Below are 10,599 nucleotides of genomic sequence, written 5' to 3'. Positions count from 1 at the left end.
TATGGCTAAGATGGAAAAGAGTGGCTTTAACTTTAAATGAATGTACTAATAACACTTATGATATATTTAGATATGTGAAATATCAATAGAATAAAAAGGATGATTAGGACTACCAGCAGTACTATTAATAATTTCAGGGAATCATATCTAGGTGAAAGTTCACAGAGGAGTATATGTCATTGCAACACAAATTAGAGTAAAGTTCACAGCTAGACAGAGTCCCTGAGTTACTCATCTACATCATCATGAGACCAGTAAACTTAGCACCACAGGCTACGTGTCAAATTTTAACAGGAAATGACTCAGATCTAGAGCAAAGTTAGTCCCATACACAACGAAATGTTATGCAAGACAAAAACGACCCGTGTTAAGTATCACACACAATGAGGTGATGTATTGCTCAAGAAGCTAGCAGAGGATCAATCTCTGTAAGAGGCAGATCATTGTCTCACTTGGGAAAAGGCTTTCCATTGCTCCAGATAGGCATGGTCACCTTCTGAGTTACTTCCTGAAATGCATTTACCTTAAACCTGCAAACCAGAAAAACCTTTCTCAAGTGCTTGTAGTTCATTATTCCTTTTTTCAACTCTATCTTCCAGGTCACGATGTTCCTAGAGAGGATTACCTGAGGAGACTGAATGTTGATGAACTTCCCAGGTATTCAGGAGGGAGCTGCACTTGGGTTCAGGAGCTGAGACTTAGAAAAGGCTACAGCCTAGGTATGTTCACAATGTTGAGAAGAATCATCTTCTCAAATCGTTCAGAACATATTGGGGTGCAGTGTGGTGTACAGATTAAGGGTTTTAAACTCAGACATAGTGGCACAGTGGGTTGGACCACTACCTACTATACTGGTTGCTCCATTTCTTTCTTTCTTTTTTTTTTTTTTTTTTTTTTTTTGACAGGCAGAGTGGATAGTGAGAGAGAGAGACAGAGACAAAGGTCTTCCTTTTTGCCGTTGGTTCACCCTCCAATGGCCGCCGCGGCTGGCGCATCATGCTGATCCGAAGCCAGGAGCCAGGTGCTTCTCCTGGTCTCCCATGCAGGTGCAGGGCCCAAGCACTTGGGCCATCCTCCACTGCCTTCCCGGGCCATAGTAGAGAGCTGGCCTGGAAGAGGGGCAACCTGGATAGAATCCAGCACCCCTACCGGGACTAGAACCCAGTGTGCCGGCGCCGCAAGGTGGAGGATTAGCCTGTTGAGCCACGGCGCCGGCCTGGTTGCTCCATTTCTGATCCAGCTCCGTGCAACTGCACCTGGGAAAGCAGCAGAAGATGGCTCAAGAGTGTGGACCCCCGCACCCATGTGGGAGATCCTGATAGAGTTCTAGGCTCCTGGCTTCGGTTTGGCCTATTCCCAATGATTGTATGACCATTTGAGGAGTGAAACAGCAGATGGAAGATCTCTCTCTTTCTCTAACTGCTTTCAAATAAATAAATAAATCTTAAAAAATAAACCAAATGAGCCTCAGTTATAATACCAGCTTTCATCTTTGCAAAATGGCATACATGCAAAGTGACTCACGGCTTTACTGCAGTATTGTTTAGAGTAACAAATGACTAGAAATGTATGAAGTATTCATCAATAGGGGATTAATTAAATAAGTAATGTTAAAACCACATGAACAGGTACCCAAGCAGAAAAGCAAGATACAGGGCAGGGTATAAAGGATGTTAACCCTTGTGAAAACAAAAAGTATGTATATGTTTGTGTGGGGGGGAGATATGTTTATTTCATATTTGCTTGCTTAGGAAGCAAGAATATTTAGGGAAGAATACTCAAGAAACTAATTAGGAGGCTAGCACTGTGGCATAGTAAGCTAAGCCTTCACCTGCGCTGCTGGCATTCCAAATGGGTGCTGGTTTGTGTCCTCGCTGCTCCTCTTTGGATCCAGCGCTTTGCTTGTGGCCTGGGAAAACAGTGGAAGATGGCCCAAGTGCTTGGGAGACCTGGAAGAAGCTCCTGCTTCTGGCTTCAGATAGGCCCAGTTCTGGCCATTGTGGCCACCTGGGGAGTGAACCAGTGGACGGAAGACCTTTCTCTGTGTCTCTCCCTCTTTCTGTCTGTAAATCTACCTCTCAACTAAATTAATAATAATTAATAATAAAAACTAATTAGACTGCATGTGGGAAGGGAAGGAAAGGAGAGAGCTGAAAAAAATTTTAAAGAGAAACTTTGTGGGTTTTTTTTTTTTTTCAATTTTAAACTATGTGACTCTGTCACCACTTCAAAACTTAAAAAATAATTTGTAAAGAAAAAGTAAGGAGCTACCTCTGGAGAAAATTTACAAAACTAAAAAAAAAGAACCTCAACTTTCCTCTTTACTAGCCATGTAGCCTTAAACAACTTATTTAACTTCTATGGGGCATGGTGTTCCTATGTATAAATAAGATAACAACATACCTTCTCACCTACTTTTGTATAAAGACTAAATGATGAAATACATGACAGAATTTCCAAAAAGTTCATGGAAAATGGATATTATGAAAAAGCGATATGTGGATTTCAGCTTTTAACAGGAAAACAAACATCTTTTAATTCTAGTTTCCATGAATTTTTGAAGTTTCCTCATAAATGTTCATTAAAGCATTCAACTGAATATTTACATTAGTTAAACCAAACCTGACACATAAAATCTAGTTACATATTAGCTATGAATATTATATTTATTGAGGTTCTGGTCATGAAGGCACTATTGAGAGGAGACAAAGATAACAAGTAAATGCAAGTTATATACATATACATATACATATACATATACATGTACATATACATATACATCCATTCCCCACTTTAGTTACCAGGAATTCCATTCTTCCAACAGTTCAAACCAAAAATCTGTAGTCTCCTGAATCTTCTTTCTTTTGAATCCCACATTCATACTATTAACAAAATCTGTTGACTTTATCTTTAAAATGTTTTAGAATCCAAGCCTTTCTCACCACTTCCTTCTATACCACCAGAGTCCAAGCCATCATCTTCTCTTACCTGGCCTTCTACAATAGTCCCTCAGCTTGTCTCTTTTTTTTTTTTTTTTTGACAGGCAGAGTGGATAGTGAGAGAGAGAGACAGAGAGAAAGGTCTTCCTTTTTGCCGTTGGTTCACCCTCCAATGGCTGCTGCGGCCGGCGCATCACGCTGATCCAAAGCCAGGAGCCAGGTGCTTCTCCTGGTCTCCCATGCGGGTGCAGGGCCCAAGGACTTGGGCCATCCTCCACTGCCTTCCCGGGCCATAGCAGAGAGCTGGCCTGAAAGAGGGGCAACTGGGATAGAATCCGGCGCCCCAACCGGGACTAGAACCCAGTGTGCTGGCGCCACAAGGCAGAGGATTAGCCTATTAAGCCACGGCGCCGGCCTTCAGCTTGTCTCTTATAAGACCCCAACCTCTGCCCCACCTGCTGGATTCCTGTTTTTTATACAGCATCCAGGTAATCCTCTGCTCAAAAAACACATCAAAGATGGCCTGAGTTACCCATATCAGATCCAAGTAGAAACTGATTTAGCCTCAGAGCATCCTTGATCTCAATTCCTACTCTTTTCCTCCTTGCTCCAAGTAGGCCACATATATTGGCCTCCTTGCCACCCCACAAGCATGCCAAGGTAGGAGATCATCACACAGCACAAACAATGAGAACTCTGGGACAAGCACTGTGGCACAGCAGGTTAAGCCACCTCCTGGGACACCTGTAGCTCATTTCAGAAAGCTGGTTCAAGCCCATTTCTGATCCAGCCTCTGCTTCATGTATCTAGAAAAGCATCAGATGATGGCCCAAGTGCTTAGGTCTCTGCTACCCATGTGGAAGACCCAGATGGAATGTCTCTCCCCATCTGTCACTCTGCCTTTCAAATAAATAAATGAAACTTATAAAAAAAGAGAACAGAGGCCGGCGCCGCGGCTCAATAGGCTAATCCTCCACCTGCGGCGCCAGCACACCGGGTTCTAGTCCCGATCGGGGCGCCGGATTCTGTCCCGGTTGTCTCTCTTCCAGGCCAGCTCTCTGCTATGGCCCTGGAAGGCAGTGGAGGATGGCCCAAGTGCTTGGGCCCTGCACCAGCAAGGGAGACCAGGAGAAGCACCTGGCTCCTGGCTTCAGATCAGTGAGATGTGCCAGCCGCAGCGCGCAGGCCACGGCGGCCATTGGAGGGTGAACCAATGGCAAAGGAAGACCTTTCTCTCTGTCTCTCTCTCTCACTGTCCACTCTGCCTGTCCAAAAAAAAAAAAAAAAAAAAAAGAGAGAGAGAGAGAGAGAGAGAACAGAACCCAAAAAAGTTATGAATATGAAAATTTACACAACACAATTAAAACACTTCTGCAACCAACAATGAGAGAAAAAAAAGCACATAGTTTTAAGAAACGCAAGGATCACTGAACAAAACTGATAATGAACTGAGCCAAAAGGGAAATTTCTATAATTTAAAAAAATCAATATTATATAGAGCAGACCCTCAGATCATATAAAATGAAAAATCAGTAACAAAAATATTTTAGCTGTAGGCATTTATATTTATGTGACATTTTGACTTTCAAAAACTTACCAAACCTAATTGTTTCTCTGCCTTTTGGTTAAGATCAAGTGTAGTATCTGCTCTTATCAGTTTAAAAACTTACCAAACCAATCCAGTGTGAAAATGAAAATAATTCAATAAGCTATGCTGACTATAAATATGGGAGAAATGAGTCCTAATCCCTAGATTATAACATATACAAAATTTTGAGATGGATCATAAACTAAAATGTAAAAGCTGAAACTTTGTAGTTTTTAGAGGAAAATGTATGCAAATATCTTCATGTTTTAGGAACAAAGTTTTCTAACAGGAAACCAAGAGCAACAATCATAGAAGAAAAAGCAGTAAACTAAACTTTATGTGATCCTCAAAAACTGCCATTAAGGAAACAAAGAGGCAAACCACACACTGGGGAAAAATTATTAACAAAATATTTATCAGATATAGCTCTGGTTTTCAGTAGTTCCTACAACTCAATTAATAATAATAATAAAACAACTCATTGAAAAATGGACAAAAGATTTAAACTGATGCTACACTAAAGAGAGCAAATGAGGGACCAGTGTTTGGTATAGTGGTTAAGACACTGATTGAGACTCCTGCATCCTATATTGGAATGCTTGGGTCTGAATCCTGGCTCCATGTCTGATTCTAGCTTTCCTAATATACATCTTTGGAGGCACCAAGTGATGTCTCAAGTAATTGAGTCACTGTCGCTCATGTAAGAGACAGAAATTGAATTCTAGCCTCCTGGCATTGACCTGGCCCAGCTCTGACTGTGGTAAGCATTTGGGGAGTGAACCAGCAGATAGGAAATTTCTCTCTTTCTCTGCTTTTCAACTAAATATGGTCAACATTATTAGAGATCAGGAAAATTCAAAGTAAAACTAAACAAGATACCACTATACACCCACCAGAATAGCTAAAAATTCTAAAACAGAATGTAGAGAACCAAAACATCACATGTTATTGGTGGTAATTAAAATTTGAAAATATTTTAAGAAAATCTATTGTGACTTTTTTCCTCTGAAATTTCTTCACATTAATCATCATCAAGGCCGGCGCCGTGGCTTAACAGGCTAATCCTCCGCCTTGCAGCGCCGGCACACCAGGTTCTAGTCCCGATCGGGGCGCCGGATTCTATCCCGGTTGCCCCTCTTCCAGGCCAGCTCTCTGCTATGGCCCTGGAAGGCAGTGGAGGATGGCCCAAGTCCTTGGGCCCTGCACCCCATGGGAGACCAGGAGAAGCACCTGACTCCTGGCTTCAGATCAGCGAGATGCGCCGGCCGCAGCAGCAATTGGAGGGTGAACCAACGGCAAAAGGAAGATCTTTCTCTCTGTCTCTCTCTCTCTCACTATCCACTCTGCCTGTCAAAAAAAAAAAAAAAAAAAAAGAGGCAAATAGGAGCCTTTTGCTGAAAGGCTTTTTTGATCTATAAAAATGATAACTCTTTAAATGATTTAATTATTTTTAATTTTAAAGGCAGAGGCAGAGAGTGATTTCCTTCCTTGTACTTGTTCACTCTCCAAATGCATACAACCATGGCCCAGGACAAAGCCAGGAACCCAGAATTCAGTGTGGGTCTTCCCTGTGGGTGGCAGGGACCCATGTATGTGAGCCAACTCCTGCTGCCTTCCAGGGTGTGCATTAGCAGGAAGCTGGAACCCTGGCACTCCATCGTGTAAGGTATGTCTTTTAAAAAAAAAAAATTATTTTACTTATTTGAAAGGCAGTTACAAAGAGAGGTAGAGACACAGAGAGAAGTCTTCTATCCGCTGGTTCACTCCACAGATGGCCACAACAGCCAGAGCTGAGCCTATCCGAAGTCAGGAGCCAGGAGCCTCCTCCAGGTCTCCCACGTGGGTACAGGGGCCCAAGAACTTGGGCCATCCTCCACTGTTTTCCCAGGCCATATCAGAGAGCTGACCGGAAGAGAAGCAGCCAGGACTAGAACCGGTGCCCTTATGGGATGCTGGCACTTCAGGCCCGAGCTTTAATCCGCTGTGTCACAGCACCAGCCCCTCCAAGGGATGTCTTAATTGCTACATCAAGTGCCTGCTTCAAGAATGTATGCTAAGTAACCCACTGGCGGATAAATAAAAGTGCAATGCTATAATTCAAACTTCATCTGATGAAACCAAAGTTCATTATGAGAACATGATTACACTCAAGATGTTGTACAGAAATGTGGTGTGAGGTTGGAACACTTAACTCTGTGCAAATGTTGTAGGCCATGCCTCAGTTTCCTTGTGCAGGATGCAAAATACACAAGCAGTTAAAAATGATTTTAAGGCATTCTTGAAGTATAAATATCAGTGTTCTGAATGGTGAGGTTTGTAGGTAGTGAATGCCAAGACATTTTTCCCTACCCACAGAGGGAATAAAGAGATATGGCAAAGAATGTCAATTTAACAGTCAAATAGATATCTTCTGTGGAGTCGAGGGACTTCCCACAGGTTGTTAATGAAATAAGTGGGCATTGAATCACCCACCTACCAGCTGTCACTTTTGGTCTCAAGCCCCCTCCCACCTACCACCCCATCCTCAGGGCAACATTCCCCTTCCTTTACTAAAGTCTGCCAAAAATGCATCCGTGCTACTGATATTCCTTCTCATTTCCTATCTAATCAGTATATTGGCTTATGGCCTGTTAACCGTTAACCTGGCATGAACTTTCTTCTCCTGGGTTTCATGGTGTGCCTTTTACTTCCCTCTAATAAAGCCTTCACTGGAGTTCCATGGAAAATCCATCTTTAGCTATTCTTGTCAAAACAGAGCACAGAATTGTGACTGATGAACGATTCTTAAAATGTTTTATGTGTATGTGTAAACTTTCTTTGAGTTGTGGAACATCAGCTCTGTTGTACTATGATCACAAGATGTCTTCAGGAAGGGGGCAATATGGTGAAGGTGGGAGGAATGATGTCTGTAGCACAAAAATAAAATACATTTAAATAATTTTGTTGGCCACCTCTTTAAGAAGAAATAGATAACAACTGATACAGCTATATTATTATAACAAGGACATAGGTTAAGGTAGAAGGGTTTTAAATTGTTATAAAGAAATAGAATAAACATAATTTAAAGATTGCTGAGGCCAGTGCTGTGCTGTGGTGTAGCCGCCACCTGCAGTGCCAGCATCCCATACAGGAGCCGCCTGCAGTGCCGGCATCCCATATGGGTGCTGGTTCGAGTCCCAGCTGCTTCACTTCTGATCCAGCTCTCTGCTGTGGCCTGAGAAAGCAGTGGAAGATGGCCCGAGTCCTTGGGCTCCTGGACCCATGTGGAAGACCTGGAAGAAGCGCCTGGCTCCTGGTTTTGGAACAACTCAGCTCCAGTCATTGCGGCCAGTTGGGGAGTGAACCAGCGGATGGAAGACCTCGCTCTCTCTGCCTGTCCCTCTCTCTGTTTCTAACTAAGCCTCTCATGTAAATAAATAAATCTTTTAAAAAATTGTTTACTGCAAATGGCAGGATTTCATAAGTAAATTGTCAAATAAACGTGTGTGTGTTATACAAACACATATATATAACATATATATAATATATATATAACATATATACACACACACACATATATAAAGGATTTTTGGCCAAAATCTAAATGTTTTGCTTTAGCTATTTTAATCAGTCTAATAAGACATTTTAAAAATTATTAAGTACAGGTGTTCATTTTTTTAAAGTTTGAATGCAAATTTAATCTTTTCTCCGTAACTAGCAGAGATCCAATGAAAGGTTTATAGCAGGGGAGTAAGCCAGAAAGAACTGCATTTTCTGGAAATTAATTTGATAGTGTTTGGCTCCTGGCTTCAGCTTGGACCACCTCTGGCCATTGTGGCCATTTGGGAGTGAACTAGCAGATGGAAGATCTCTTTCTCTGTCTCTCCCCTTCTCTGTCACTTTGGCTTTCAAATAACTAACCAAATAAATATTTTTATTTTTTAAAGAGTATTTTCTAGAAGTTGGGGAGACAGGTTTGTAAACAAATACAACACAAAAGTACTGTGGCAAAGGTTTTCCACAGTTCTAGGTTGGGAAGGAAAATGAGAGAAGGGCCCACAGAGGCAGTGACATTTGAGCTTGGTCTTGAGATGAGTGGAAATTTGCCATGGAGTGCATTGATCTCTGTATGTAGCAAGAACTAAATGTTGGGGATGGTGTTGTAGCATAGCAGGTTAAGCCACTGCCTGCAATGCAGCATCCCATATAGCTGCCAATTCATTTTTCAGCTGCTCCACTTCTGATTCAGCTCCCTGTTAATAGCCTAGGGAGGGCCGGCACCGTGGCTTAACAGGCTAATCCTCCGCCTTGCGGCGCCGGCACACCAGGTTCTAGTCCCAGTCGGGGCGCCGGATTCTATCCCGGTTGCCCCTCTTTCAGGCCAGCTCTCTGCTATGGCCCGGGAGTGCAGTGGAGGATGGCCCAAGTGCTTGGGCCCTGCACCCCATGGGAGACCAGGAGAAGCACCTGGCTCCTGGCTTCGGATCAGCGCGATGCGCCGGCCGCAGCGGCCATTGGAGGGTGAACCAACGGCAAAAAGGAAGACCTTTCTTTCTGTCTCTCTCTCACTATCCACTCTGCCTGTCCAAAAAAAAAAAAAAAAATAGCCTAGGGAAAGCAGCAGAAGATGGCCCGAGGGCTTGGACCCCTGCCACCCTGTGGGAGACCTGGATGAAGCTCCTGACTTGGGTCTAGCCTAGTGCTGGCTGTTGCAGCCATCTGGGGAGTGAACCAACAGATGGGAAATCTGTCTCTGTCTCTCTGTTACACTGACTTCCAAATTAAATCTATAAAAACAAGAACTATATGTTGATTTAAATGATAATATTAAGGTATTTGGAGAACAAGTTCTCTGGATGGCCAAGGGTTTGTCACATGCAGCACGATAGTGACATACAAATACCAGTACATGTCTGAGCAAACACAGAGTGAGACAGTGGGTCTGAGTCATCCCTGGAAGATCAAGAAAGAGCTTTAAAATACACAACCAGTTTCTTTCACTTTCTAGCTGTTGAGCGACATCTAATGGCTAAATAGGAAAATCATCTGTACCATATATTAACATATATTTGTAAAAGATTTATTTTGTTTATTTGAAAGGTAGAGTTACACAGAGGGAGAGACAGAGCAAGAAATCCTCCATCCACTGGTTAACTCTCCAAATGACCACAACAGCTAGGGGTAGGCAGACTGAAGCCGCTCCGATGGCAGGAGCCAGGTGCTTCTCCTGGTCTCCCACGGGTGCAGGGCCCAAGAACTTGGGCCATCCTCCACTGCACTCCCTGGCCACAGCAGAGAGCTGGCCTGGAAGAGGGACAACCGGTACAGGATCAGTGCTCCGACCAGGGCTAGAACCCAGTGTGCTGGCGCTGCAAGGCGGAGGATTAGCCTGTTAAGCCACAGCGCCGGCCACGATAGCTCTTGAGTTCTCACACTGTTCCCACTGCCCCGCCTTTTAAAGAATTTATTTTAGGGCTGGCACTCTTACACAGCAGGTTAAGCCACAGCCTACGATGCCAACATCCCATAAGGGTGCTGGTTCATATCTTGGTTGTTTGACTTCCCATCTAGTTCCCTGCTAATGTGCCTGGGGAAAGCAGTGGAAGATGGCCCAAGTTCTTGGGTCCCTGCATCCACATGGGAAACCAGGATGAAAACCCTGGCTCCTGGCTCCTGGATCCTGGCTTCAGCCTGACCCAAACCTGACTATTGTAGTCATTTGGAGAGTGAACCAGTGGATGGCAGATCTCTCTCTGTAACTCTGCCTTTCAAATACAAATAAATTAATCTTTCTTTTTAAAAAATGAATTTATTTTATACCTATTAAAGCAACACAGAATGTTTAAACAACACTGACATATAAATTCTTAATAAGATAAAGTAAATCTGAAGCTCATCTTATTAGAAACAAGATACAAGATACACCATCATTTAGTCTTCAAACGTTATTGCACCTTAACTTTCATAATTTGGCAAAGCATTCATTAAATTATCTGCAGACTAGTTTTAGTGGACAAATAACCCCTTTAAGCAGATATGCTGCCTTAAAAGCTTTATTATGTATGAATTTAACAAACATTGCTTATATTAGTA

The 10,599-nt window shown here is 42.9% G+C and overlaps 1 pseudogene; it reads left to right on the top strand.

Moving 5' to 3' along the window:
* The first annotated feature begins 4,544 nt into the window (after positions 1–4,544).
* LOC133772122 (U2 spliceosomal RNA) lies at positions 4,545–4,652 on the top strand (annotated as a pseudogene).
* Positions 4,653–10,599: the final 5,947 nt, after the last annotated feature.

Source organism: Lepus europaeus, chromosome 12 (genome assembly GCF_033115175.1).
Source record: "Lepus europaeus isolate LE1 chromosome 12, mLepTim1.pri, whole genome shotgun sequence".
Lineage (NCBI taxonomy): Eukaryota > Metazoa > Chordata > Mammalia > Lagomorpha > Leporidae > Lepus > Lepus europaeus.
This window is presented reverse-complemented; position numbering and strand designations above follow the sequence as displayed.